Consider the following 13,075-nt stretch of genomic DNA (forward strand, 5'->3'; position numbering starts at 1 on the left):
TAAGTGATTTTAAAGTCCACTTTCAAAGTAATCATTACTTTCTCTCTTTTTTAAAATGTATGATTCCTACTCCTTATTTTAGATTATGGTGATTCTATCCACTCATGCACGTAAGCTTGAAGAGATAGCTTCCTAACCTTTCCCCTATTCCTATCATTCATGTCAGTAAAGCACTGTTTATTTTGCTAAAACCATCAACATCAAATTTACCTTAAACATACATTTTCCTCACCACTTTTATTCCCTTACAGTTCAGATCTACCTTTTCACTATCCCAAGAAACAATTGCAAACTTAATTTATTGGCTGATCCATGGTACTTTTCCCCCACACCACCTCTTCTGCTTCCTCTTACTCATTGTCTACATTGTAGCCAAACTTCTATCTGTGAAAGATAAGTCTGACCAAACCTTAATACCTCTAAAATTTTTCATAGATTCTTTTAATTATCTGAACTAATGCTTGGATCTCATGGACAAATGTTATATAGAAACAGAAATTAAATGAGAAACAAACAGAAATTAACTGAGGTACAAACATACTGGCTTTAATATATGTAATATTGTTGAGTAAAAAGTAAAAACTTCTATTAATTATTGACATAATTTTGTAAAGAAAGAGAAAATGTAAAATCAATATATAGGAACAGCTGCTGCTGCTGCTGCTAACTTGCTTCAGTCGTGTTCGACTCTGTGCGACCCAATGGACAGCAGCCCACCAGACTCCTCTGTCCATGGGATTCTCCAGGCAAGAATACTGGAGTGGGTTTCCCTTTCCTTCTCCTATAAGAGCAGCAAGATCTCATAATATGGAATATTCCCCAAGAAAGGACAAAATAAATATACACAAATATATATGAAGACTAAAAGAGTAAATTGTAAAAATTATAAAAATAAGGAAGGAAGAAATGAGGGAAGGGATATAAAGAATACATGTAATATATTTGCACATTGAAAAGGATATGTCTTAACTGCAAAATCAACAAAAAGCAATGTAGATCTCTATTAAAACTCCTTGTTGGTGCAATGTGCTTGTTTAACTGGAGGATGATGTGTTTGTTTATGTGGGAGACTGACATGGAAATGAATTATATATAGCAAAAAAATTTTCTGAAGACTCTTCTTTTTAAAAAGCAGGTCTCACTACCAATAACTTTCTTCTGCCTGACTTCCACTCGTCTTCCTCTTCTCTAAATAAAGCTGACTTAGGGTCACCCAATCACATTTTTTAATATAAATTTGGATTCTATTATTTTTAATGATCACTTCTTCTCTGATTAGAGAAAGAAAAAGAGAGGAAGGAATGAAAGGAGAGAGGGAGAAACAGAGAGTGAGAAAGACTGAGAGAGAGAGGGAAAGGAAGGAAGCAAGAAAGATTTTTTGAGAAATCCACAGTTGTAAAAGTTTGGGTTTAAGTGTGAGAGAGAGGGTGAGACCTAAAGAATCTACATATGGATACTTGTTCCCATCACAAACTGTTAGACATTGGTTACTTCTGGAGGTCGCTATTTCTAAGCTCTAATAGAATATGTATGTCTAATTTGTCTCATACTGCTTCGGCACTGTCAAAAACTTTGGGCCAGACATTATCAGGAGTTGCACAGTTCTGGGATGTGATTCACCAACATGGAGCTCAATTCAGTTGTTGAGTCATGTCTGACTCTTTGTGATTCCATGGGCTGCAGCACGCCAGGCTTCCCTGTCCATCACCAACTCCTGGAGCCTACTGGCAGGAATTTAAATGAAAGATGATTAGGACCAAAGATTTTTGACCAGCATCAGGGAGCTTGCTACTATTTCTCTCTTCTTGGAGACAGTGTAAGTATTGCCATGTAACTTATTTTGAAGCTGTATTTGCATATCAAACATAATTTTATCACTTAGGCTCTTTTGAGAAGGCTTCCCTGCAGGGTCATAGCCTTGGCACAGCCAACGAGTCTCTAGAACAAGATCCAAATCCTTAGCATCTGCCACTTTTCCTTCGTCAGTCATCTTCAGTAAGGTCACTGTATGCCACACCACAACCCTCACCACTACTAAATACTGTGCTCTTTGTTGCCCCTTGATTTTTTTATGTTTCCTTTACTTGAAAATCCCTTGGTGCTCAGCCATATTGTATGGTTATTTTAAATTTAATACTAATCATATTATAATTTAATTATTCATAGCCCATCTCCTCCCTGGAATATGTGTTGTACTTCTCTATATAGTGCATCACTCTCAGTTGCAACATGAAAGAATCCTTGTCATAGTAGAGTATCTCAAAATGGGTTTACCTTCATTTTACATGAAGACTTTCTATGTTAGCCTGGACACTCATATTTATATAATGTTCCTGTGAAAAATAGAGCTTCAAGCTGTCTGCTATTTTGCAGGGCCTATGATTCCTGGTTAGCTGTTCCCCTAGGAAAATGTAAGAATTAATCATTATTAATTATTAATAATGGTGCCCAGAGAGCCTGATTCCCAGTATAAACTTTGGTATGCACATCTTCCATAATTGCATCTAATCATCCACTTAAGTAAATAGTAAAACCATAAAACCATTAACTTTTATTTCCTTAGAGTCCTATGAAATAGAATATCTCCAGATTAATGCTTTGGTCTTTCACATTGCAACCATCACCTTGCTCCTTTTCAGAATCAACCTCATCTATTTAGGTTTTATCATTATGGTAATTTGAAAAATTTCCTCTCCAAAATATCTACATCAAATCCCTGAAATTTCAGGAATGTTACTTTACTTGAAGAAGGGTCTTTGCAGATGTGATTAAAGAATTTTGAGATAAGGTAATCTTTCATAATACACCTAGGGCTTAAATCCAATGACAAGTGCCATAAATGAGAAAGGCAAAGAAAGATTTAGACAGAAGAGAAGAAGAACAAAGAGGAGAAAGTACAAAGAGTAGATGTGAGGAACAACAATAAAAAAAAAGGCAAGACTGGAGTAATCAGCTAAAAGGAATGCCGACCGACACCAGAAGCCTGAAGAGGCAAGGAGTGGAATCTCTCCTGAAGCCTCTGAAGGGGCGTGGGCTTGCCAGTTCTTTTATGTTTAACACCTGGCCTGCAGAGCTGTGAAAGAATAGATTTTTGTTGTTTTTGAGTGATCATATCTGTGGTAACTTGTTACAGCAGCCATGGGAAATGTACATACTGCTGAAAGATACAACCCACCCCCTACTAATCCACACACCTTGCCATTGCCACTTTCCTGTTTTGTTCTTCATCACAATACTAATCACATCCCCAAATACCATTTATATGACTCATTTATTTTGCTCATTTTCTCTCAAGTTCGAATGTAATCATGTTGTCGGTAAGCATTTTCCTTAAGGAGCTTCTTTGGTTAAATAATAATAAAGCCAAATATACCAAAAGACATACTATATTCCCAAGTAATAAAGGTAAAATGCAATTATTATATTTGGGTTGCTGTGACTTAAAAGTGAGGTATTACCCATTCATTTTTAGCCCCTAATCTTATCAGAATTCCATCTTTAAAATAACATAGTATCAGTTAGGAAAAAGAAAATGGAATAAAAGGCAAATTGTTCATTTGGTTAGGGCAGTAGATAGTTATATAGGAGAACAGAATCTAAAAGTGGTATTTAGAATTCATAAGGTAGTCAATTTATCATTGTCAAAATTGATACTTGCATGTAATGAAAAGGAACATAAGTTCTCACTGCTTTTAACTGGGAAGCACTTCCAAATGAATCAAAAGACCATATAATATATCAGCAAGTATATTATGCACCAATAAAGACTTAGCAGGTTTGAAGGAATTTTATTGATCAATGATAGAAATATACTCTATTTCTGTAAATCATTAAATTAAATAATATAAAATATTTGTAATGTAAAATAAAGACATTTAGAAGAATACTTGATATACGGAAGTTTTATGCATCAAACTGAGAACCCTAGTGTCATTTATAAAAAGGTCCTATTAATGCTCACAACTAGAGATATAATGTAAAACCTTTTTTCCATTTAATCAAATAAATTAAATTTATTCGGCATTGGAAATAAAAGCAGGAGAATTTAAGAAATGGTAGCAGAGTATATCTATCAGAGAATAATATCAATAGCTAAAAGTAGTTTTTCATTGTTTACTTTATATTAACATAAACATATCACTCATACAAGAGAACCAATTAAAACGTAAAATATAGTATTCTATCATTTGTTTTTCTGTTTGTTCAAAAATAAGTGTAATGTTCAAATATTATATTTAAATTATCAATTATATATTTATTCATGTTATAAATAAATATAAATTATATTATATAAATTATATAATTTGTAAAATATAATTTATATTTAAATTATCAATAAAATATAAATATTTAAACATGGAATCTCTCTACACATACACACACACTCGTCTGTATTTAAATAATATTCAAAACACTACTTTACAAAATGCATATGTCTGCAACCAAAACAAAGTCATTATTAAGATTTTAATTTAAATGGAAAATATGTAAATAAAGTATTAAAACAAACTTACAGCACAAATAAAATTCATTAAAAATAATTTGATAAAACACTTTTCCCCAAAGACAAAAGAATAAGAGCATCTATTTATTTCACTCCTTATTAACTCTAGAAACTTTTGAAACTGTAAGTACGAGTAAGTATGAAGTGTAATAATATACATACACACTTACTCCTTTCCAGCTGATAATAAGGTCACTTGAAAGATTTTTGTTATTTTAAAACATGTCTGACTTTAGAGTTTTAAATCTAGGACAGTTGAATAGAAAGTAGTATAATATCATCTGCTACTTTTAAAGAATAATAATGCAAATGGAATTCTTGGTAAACTCCAAATTATCATGTTAAAATCCAACTTCAGTCTTATCTTTTATTACAAAGGAAATGTAGATTTATATTTCAAGATTCACTAAAGCCAACAGACTATTTTTAGACTTTCTAATCAAAACTGATACATTGATAAAACACGTCCCCTCACAAAATGAGTTAATGCAACAACTTCTCCAATTTCAGATATTTGATTTCATGACTGTGTATGATTCATCAAAACTTCAAAATGTACATTTCAAAGCATTTACCTGAACCTCTACAGGAACTGATAACAAAAGGATATACAATAATACTGATCTTTCTTGAGCAATATTTTTGTTACCTTATAATATTTAATTGTAGCCAATGTTATTGACCTAAAAAGTCTTAAGTAATATTTATGCAACAAAAATGTCTTCAGCTGGGGCTTTCCCTCTAAAATATATAGTATATTGATGTACCTACCACATATCTCCACTTAGATGCTTGCTGAATTTCAGAAGTCAACATAAATGAAACCATGTCCCCTATAGCCCCATTCTGCTCTTTATTCAGTGTTATTCATCAATATTTATGGATCACATACTATTTACCTGGTATTATTCTAGGAACTTGTGATACATTGGTGAACAAAGCAAATGAAAATCCCTGCTTTCTTGGAATTTACATTCTAGAGATCAATGCACTGCCCAAAACATCCAAATATCAATCACGATTTTGCTATTCTATCACCCTAACACCTCATCAAAAAACAAGTTCTTTCTAAGCTGCCATTAAATAATTCTCTCAAATTTATCCAGTACTTTATATCTGATACCACCGAAGTCTAAGCTAAAATAATTTCTCTCCACAGCTAACACATCTCTCCTAACATTTCTTTCTGCCAGCTTCCTTCCCTCCTTTCATCCATTTTACACATATCAAGGTAAACATGTTGCTTACCTGCATAAAATTCTTCAGTGTAACGAGAATCCCACTGCCGTCTGAAGAAGTGGGCAGGTTGTTTTTGCTCCTGTGAAAACAACAAGGGGAAAGATCAATGGATTAAAAATCCTACATTAATATGGAATATCAAAGAGTTGTGCATTCAAGAAACTCTTGAAGAACTGAATGCAACGAAGAAAGAGATATTCCTCAATGAATAGAGAATAATATGGTAGCTTTCATATCAAAAATAAGCACCTGGTCTGGACACCAACCCAGACTAAGAGGAATCAGAACTTTGTCAGTACTGTTGTCAGGTATAATAGATTGGAAAGTGAGACAGTACCAAATGCAAGACTAATCATTTTAAAGTCCATGTTTCTTCCATTCACTCTTTCACTCCCAGCTATTTGGTGAAAGAAAGGCATTTGAGGAAATTCTGTAAAAATGAATATTTATACAACCCCATGTTGTAACATCTGGGGCTTGGATTTCAAGGTACTGCTTTAGTTTAGTGGTGAACCCAAAGCACCAAAAACAGCGGTCCTACAGTATTATTAGCTCAAATTCTGACATCAGAACAATCAAAGCCACAGTTATGTCAACATAAGAGATCTGGCACTGTTTTGACAAACTAAATCTAATTAAAGGCTGAACCCCAGGTGAAATTAATTCTTGGAAGAAACTGAAAAACTCAGTATAATGCCACAGAAGAGAAATGGCTTACACTTTTAAGATTGAGGGTGTTGAGATAATATTTTGCTTCTGGAGTCACTGTTTAGTTTATTTGTTCTTAGTTACAATGTGCAGAATACAATTTTTAAAAAGATATGCAAAGAAGTATGAAATTGTATTCACAATTTCAAAAATTCTAATAGAAGTGGACCTATAGTGAGCCATTCATTGGTATCAGAAAAGACATTACTATAGTCATACATATGTTTAATAAGATACATAATACAATAAGTTGAAGAGATTGCAAAAGACAAATGAGACTTCTAAGGAGAATGAAAAATAAATTCTAGTACCAAAAGGAAAAAACTTCTGAGTCATCAAATGTGTTTGATTGGCACTTCAGCTGATGCTGCTGCTAAGTTGCTTCAGTCGTGTCCGACTCTGTGCGACCCCATAGATGGCAGCCCACCAGGCCCTGCCGTCCCTGGGATTCTCCAGGCAAGAACACTGGAGTGGGTTGCCATTTCCTCCTCCAATGCATGAAAGTAAAAAGTGAAAGTGAAGTCGCTCACTTCAGAGGAATACATAAATATGCAGATAGTGCTAAGAAAAAAAAATTAGATAATTAGTTATCTAGTTTTCAGTCTTAAGGGAGAGAAAAACATGAACAAGTTAAAATGAAAGTAAATAAAATATAATTAAAATTGGAACACAATGAAATAACAGTCAAGCAATGGAGAAAACAAAAATAAAATGGAAAGGTTGATTTTTTTAAAGCTTTAAAAACTACTAAACTCATAGGAAGACTGGTGAAGTATAAAAAAGAGAAAACAGAAACCATCAATAAGTAAACATCAGAAACTATTAACATCATAGACACAGTACTACAGATCTTATATACCAAAATAGAGTAATGATAGAATGTTATCAACAACTTTAAGTCAGTAGATTTAATAACTTGGATAAAATGGACAAATTCTCTATGAAAGTAAAATTAAAAAACCAACCAACAAACAAAATGATCACAATAAGGAGCCCTTATGAGGAACAATAAGTCAGAAAAGTCAGCCAAGCTCTGATTGCAGTCCTTTTTCAGAGGCAGAAGGACTCACGCACAGCAGACCATGCTTGGAAAAGGGACAGTTTTCGGGAACCATGTCCTCTTCTCATAACAATCCTGTCTTGTGAAGTTTTTGCAGATATGAAGTCTAAATGAAAATGAGTGACTGTCCTTTGCTGTTATATGATATAATCTGTGCAGAACACTTTATAGCATCACAACTGAGAAACATTCCAGCCACAAAAATTTGTTTTAATTGCTTAAAATTTTTTAAACAGAGTGTTTAAAAAAATATGAAAGAGAATCTTGATAATCTTTTGCCTGTTTAAGAAGTTAAATATATAATTTAAAAAACCTCTCCTCAAAGAAGACTTCAAACTGAGATGACTTTAATGCTAAATTTTATCCAACATTTAAGAAAAAAATATATACTATTCATAACCTGTTTTGTGAGGGCAAAACTTAACAAATATAAAAACTTTACAAATATAATATAAGAAAATATGGCAGGATGTCAGGAAGATGAAACAATAGGAAGTTCCACGAACATAGTCCCTTTAGCAAAAGTAATTTTTTAGCAACTCACAGATAGAAGTGTTTTGTGGTGCTTTGGGATCGAGGGAGGAGATTGTGAAATCCAGGTGGAGCCCATGACCAGTAAGGTAGTATTCAGGAGGCAGATCTATGCCACTGTGATAGACTAACTGATCATGTCCCCCAAAAGACCCAGAAACAGCTCTGCCCCACTATTGGCTACAGATCTATTTGGCCTTGGTTCTGTCACCAGCATCATTGTTTGAAGGACCTGGCAAGAATAATTCCCACCTGGGCCCCTGGTCACAGTTCCTCTGTGAACCCTGAAGCAGAGATTATTTCTAACACCTCTCAGCTATGATCCAAGATCAATCCTACTCACACAAGGAATTGATTAGTGGCCTATCAAAGCCTTTCCAGGGACTTAGAAGGAGTCACACCACTCCACATTCGAGATAACAGATATCATACAAGATAACAGACCATCATCCAAGATCCTGAAGCAAACTCTCATCTCAGTGCCAGCCCAACAGACCAAGATCCTGAAGGCAGTTTTATTCACCAGTTCAGTCGCTGAGTTGTAGCCGACTCTTTGCAACCCCATGGACTGCAGCATGCCAGGCCTTCCTGTCCATCACCAACTCCCGGAGCTTACTCAAACTCATGTCCATTGAGTCGGTGATGCCATCCAACCATCTCATTGTCTGTCGTCCCCTTCTCCCACCTTCAATCTTTCGCAGCATCAGAGTCTTTTCCAAAGAATCAGTTCTTCACATCAGGTGGCCAAAGTATTGGAGGTCCAGCTTAAGCATCAGTCCTCCAATGAATATTCAGAACTGATTTCCTTTAGGATGGATTGGTTGGATTTCCTTGCAGTCCAAGGGACTCTCAAGAGTTTTCTCCAACACCACAGTTCAAAAGCATCAATTCTTCAGGGCTCAGCTTTCTTTATAGTCCAACTCTCACATCCATATATGACTACTGGAAAAACCGAAGCTTTGACTAGACGGACCTTTGTTGGCAAAGTAATGTCTCTGCTTTTTAAAAAGCTATCTAGCTTTCTTATCCATTCATCTGCTGATGGACATCTAGGTTGCTTCCATGTCCTGGCTATTATAAACAGTGCTGTGATGAACATTGGGGTACACATATACACAATGGAGAATTACTCAGCCATTAAAAAGAATATATTTGACTCAGTTCTGATGAGGTTGATGAAACTGGAGCCCATTATACAGAGTGAAGTAAGCCAGAAAGAAAAACACCAATACAGTATACTAACGCATATATATGGAATTTAGAAAGATGTTAACAATAACCCTGTGTACAAGACAGCAAAAGAGACACTAATGTATAGAACAGTCTTTCAGACTCTGTTGGAGAGGGAGAGGGTGGGATGATTTGGGAGAATGGCATTGAAACATGTAAAATATCATGTATGAAACGAGTCGCCAGTCCAGGTTTGATGCCCGATACTGGATGCTTGGGGCTGGTGCACTGGGATGACCCAGAGGAATGGTATGGGGAGGGAGGAGGGAGGAGGGTTCAGGATGGGGACCACATGTATACCTGTGGTGGATTCATTTTGATATATGGCAAAACCAATACAGTATTGTAAAGTTAAAAAATAAAATAAAATAAATTAATTAAAAAAAAAAGCTGTCTAGATTGGTCATAGCTTTTCTTCCAAGGAGCAAGTGCCATTTAATTTCATGGCTGCAATCACCATCTGCAGTGATTTTAGAGCCCCCCAAAATTAAGTCTGTCACTGTTTCTGCTGTTTTCCCATCTATTTGCCATGAAGTGATGGGATCAGATGCCATGATCTTAGTTTTCTGAATGTTGAGTTTTAAGGCAACTTTTTCACTCTCCTTTTGCACTTGCATCAAGAGGCTCATTAGTTCTGCTTTGCTTTCTGCCATAAGGGTGGTGTCATCCGCATACCTGAGGTTATTGATATTTCTTCCAGCAATCTTGATTCCAGCTTTTGCCTCATCCAGCCCAGCATTTCTCATGATGTACTCTGCATATAAGTTAAATAAGCAGGGTGACAATATACCGCCTTGATGTACTTGTTTCCCTATCTGTAACCAGTCTGTTGTTCCATGTCCAGTTCTAATGGGCCAGACAAAATCCACACCCACCTTAGACCTTAGTAACAGGCCATCCAATTATGGACTGCACTGCAGATCCTGCAGCAGCCATGTGTCCAGACTCCAAAGTTTCTAGCAACAGACACCTACATTTAAAGAAAGAAAGGTAAAAAATAAGCAGCTTGATTTGGCATGTAAAGGAATCAGTAAAGGAAGAACAAACTAAGCCCAAAGATAGCAAAAAGAAGAAAATAATAAAATGAATCTTTAATAATAATAATGATAATCATTGCCATCATCAAATATATTCAACTGGTACATGAGAAGGATACTTATACATACAGACAGTGCTAAGAAAGAAGCATGTTTTTAGATGGTAAGTTATCCAATTTTCTGGCTCTTTCTCTCATTTCCTTCTGTGACCCATATAACCCAAACGTAATTCCACTTGATGTTCTCCCAAAGGTCTCCTAAGGTTTTTCTCGCTTCTTTTAGTTCTTTTTTTTTTTTATTATTTTGTTACTCTGTCCGGGGTTTTGGGGGGCTTCCCTGTGTCTCAGCGGTAAATAATCCACCTGCAATGCAGGACCCAGAGAATCATGTGTTCGATCCCTGGGTCAGGAAGATCCCGTGGAGGAGGGCATGATAATCCACTCCAGCATTCTTGCTGGAGAATTCCATAGACAGAGTAGCCTGGAAGGCTACAGTCTATAGGGTCACAAGAGTGGAACATGGCTGAAGCCACTTAGCAAGCCTGGAGTTTTCTAATTGCTTTGTCTTTCAGTTTGCTGATTCATGCCTCTATTTCATCCATTCTGTTATGAAACTCCTATTGGGCTTGTTTAACTTTAGTTATAACTTGTTTGATACCTTCTGATATTTTCTCTCTTTTTTGAAGTTCTCACTGTGTTCACCCGTTCCTCTCTCAAGATCAGCGAGCATTTTTAAGACCACAACTTTTGAACTCTTTATCAGGTAGGTTACTTGTTTGTTATAATCTTTGTTTCATTATGGTCTTTTTCTGATTTGCCTCATTTTTTGCTTTGGAACATATTTCTCTGTCTCCTCATTTTACCTGTCTTTCTGTGTTTTTTATGTGTATTGGGCAAAATGCCTACCTTCGTCAATCCTGAAAGAGTGGTCTAGTGTAGAAACTGTTCCACGTGGCCCAGATGTGCAGTGTCCTATGGCCACCAAAGCCAGGCACTTTATAAGCATCCTTCATGGGGACTGTGAGCTCCCAGTTGCTGCTGTGCATGTGTGTTGAGGCAACAGTATAGGGCTCGTGTTGCTCACCCAACCCAGCTACAGTTCAGTCTCTGTGCAAACTGGGTGGGGCTCAAGGTGACTGGCCCAGATGCAACTCAGCTGCTGCACTAGGAGAAAGGAGCTTGGGGAGCTCTCCTGGCCTGGTTGCAGCTTGGGGGCTATGCAGGGTAGGCTAGTAGGCAGAGCATTCACCCAGCCCTGTTACTCCACCCTCCAGTGCTAGCAGACTAGACAGGGGGCACCCAAAATGGTGCCTGTCAGTTCCATCACTAGCAAGTTAGGGTTTGAGATTTGCACTAGTGGTGTCTGCCAGCTCTCCTATCCCTACATAAAGATCCTGCAGATTTCCGCCTCGGGAAAATTATTTAAAATTGGTTAAGTAGGTCTTCTTCACTTATGGTCTACTAAGTCGCTTCAGTCGTGTCCGACTCTGCGTGACCCCATAGACGGCAGCCCACCAGGCTCCCCCGTCCCTGGTATTCTCCAGGCAAGAACACTTGAGTGGGTTGCCATTTCCTTCTCCAATGCATGCAAGTGAAAAGTGAAAGTGAAGTCGCTCTGTCGCGTCCGACTCCTAGCGACCCCATGGACTGCAGCCCACCAGGCTCCTCCATCCATGGGATTGGCCAGGCAAGAGTACTGGAGTGGGGTGCCATTGCCTTCTCTCTAGGTGCTTTTAAATTTGTTGCTTTTGCACTGGACCTCAGGGCAAGCAGGTTTGCTCTTGACCCTTTAAGCAAGCTTTCTGTTCCCTACATTTCTGTAATTCTCCTGACTTTAATCCCTGTTGATTTTCAAAAGAAGAGGTTTTCAGAGCTTGTCACACTGTGCCAGTCTCCAGAGTCAGGGTGCCTGATGTGGGTACAATCCCTTAGCTTTTCATGGGAGAATTCTGTATTTTAGGGGTTTCTCCCAATTGTGTGGTCACCACATCTGAAGTGGGGTACTGGGTAAGGGGTGTCTCTGCCTCTCCTATCCTTCTGTATGTGTCTCTCTTCTCTTTTGTCAAGGAAGCACTATTTGAGCCCAAACTGGAAAATAAAATGGAAAATACAGCATCAGTCTCATTATTAACAAAATGATTACATATTTGGGAATCAATTCACTCAAAAGATGTATAAGAACTTTCTGGAAAAAATTTATATATTCTATTAAAAGACACAAAATAGGATTTAAATATGTGGGAAAATGTTCTATGCATATATGGAAGCATATAACATTTTTTCCAAATCTACAAATTCAATACTACTCTAATTAAAGTTGGACTATGTCCTTATAACTCAGTAAACTAATTCTAATATTCATATTGAATATGTGTTCACATATGCATTAGGCAATTTTGATAAAAACAAAGATATGTGACTCATCCAACCAGTTAGAATATACAGTAAAGAAGTTTAGTCTAAAGCTAGATATAGTGCCAGTAAGAAATAGGTAAATAAATAAATGGGATAAAGAGATGATGTATATATGGATACTTGATACTCAGTAAGATGCCAACACAATCAAAGTAATGAATATTATTAAAATGTCCATACTATCCAAAGTCAACTATAGATTTAAATGTATCCCTATTAAAATTCCATTGAAATTTCTCACAGACATAGGAAAATAAACACTAAAATTTGTATAGAACCACAACAGACTCCAAAGAGCCAAAGAAATCCTGAGAGAAGAACAAAGCCAGAGACATCAAACATTCAGATTTTG

At 36.5% G+C, this 13,075-nt stretch overlaps 1 long non-coding RNA gene across 1 annotated transcript; it reads right to left on the reverse strand.

The window, feature by feature from the left end:
* Nucleotides 1–619: 619 nt before the first annotated feature.
* LOC129644768 (uncharacterized) lies at nucleotides 620–6,429 on the reverse strand. Its single transcript, XR_008710976.1, has 3 exons — nucleotides 6,081–6,429; nucleotides 5,753–5,822; nucleotides 620–1,721 (listed from the first exon to the last, which is right to left on the reverse strand). It is a non-coding gene; the product is annotated as an uncharacterized LOC129644768 (long non-coding RNA).
* Nucleotides 6,430–13,075: the final 6,646 nt, after the last annotated feature.

The sequence above is a fragment of the Bubalus kerabau genome, chromosome 2 (assembly GCF_029407905.1).
Source record: "Bubalus kerabau isolate K-KA32 ecotype Philippines breed swamp buffalo chromosome 2, PCC_UOA_SB_1v2, whole genome shotgun sequence".
In the NCBI taxonomy this organism is placed as follows: domain Eukaryota; kingdom Metazoa; phylum Chordata; class Mammalia; order Artiodactyla; family Bovidae; genus Bubalus; species Bubalus kerabau.